Source organism: Octopus bimaculoides, chromosome 3, assembly GCF_001194135.2.
Source record: "Octopus bimaculoides isolate UCB-OBI-ISO-001 chromosome 3, ASM119413v2, whole genome shotgun sequence".
In the NCBI taxonomy this organism is placed as follows: Eukaryota; Metazoa; Mollusca; class Cephalopoda; order Octopoda; family Octopodidae; genus Octopus; species Octopus bimaculoides.
The window spans coordinates 151,327,273-151,328,355 of NC_068983.1; the positions used below are offsets into that span (position 1 = coordinate 151,327,273).

General features: G+C 29.2%; 1 protein-coding gene across 3 annotated transcripts in view; it reads right to left on the reverse strand.

Moving 5' to 3' along the window:
- LOC106874175 (AT-rich interactive domain-containing protein 3A) overlaps positions 1 to 1,083 on the reverse strand; it is a 37,908-nt gene that overhangs the window by 35,819 nt on the left and 1,006 nt on the right. The window lies entirely within an intron of this gene.

The following is a 1,083-nucleotide window of genomic DNA, read 5'->3' on the forward strand; positions in this document are numbered from 1 at the left end:
ATATATATATATATATATATATATATATATATATATATATATACATTATATGCATATGTGAGTATGCCTGCGCGTGTGAGTGTGTGTGTGTGTGTGCGAGTTGATATATGTATATATGTATATAAGTATATATACACATATATACATACATGAATACACGCACCTATGTGAATGTGTATACATATGTGAAAGTGCATACACAAAGAAATTTATTTCATATACTTTCTATTCAATTATATGTTCCTTTATTAGTTGACATATTAATATATATGTATGTCTACGTATGCGTGTGTGTGTGGTGTGTTGATATATAACATGAATAAATGCATAAATATTAGAGAATAGAATTCGATATTAAAGCATTATACTAGTTGTATTTCTACAGTCTCTAGATAATACAGAAATGAAGTATAATTCCATGAAATACACGTGAATTCTATTTAAATAATCTCAGTATTTAATGGAGATTTTTATGTACAGTCTTTATAATCTTACTTATATTCATAGATAATTTTAGTTTTCTGTCTTCATCGTTAACTTATTTTGGACAGAAAATATTTTTTAATTACGAAAATCAGCAACAATAAATATTTGAAATAAACATATTTATACGTAGATTTATATACATACAACAAACAGCGTGCGCACAAAATCACATACACACACATAGATATTTGTATAAATATGCATAGATAGTATCGCAATTTAGGAATGTTTTTCTCGTGTGTGCAAGTGAGGAAGTGAAGGAACGAATGTGCTTGCGTGTGCATGTGTGTGAATTAATTATACTTTGATTTCTTCAGAATTGATGCAAAGTACATTTTTATCACCGAGGAGCACAGACGTGGTCGCTTTCAATATTGTATAATTTATGACTATTTTATAAATAGTTTATGAAAGGCTGTGTTGCCCGCTCTCCTTCTAAAAATTCAGAACAAAAACAATTGAAATTAAAATATTCTGAATCGTTCAATCTTGATGTCTTACTGCTTTTGCCAATTAAAACTGTGGAATCCAATCTTTTCAGAACACACACACACACACACACACACACACACACACACACACACACACACACACACA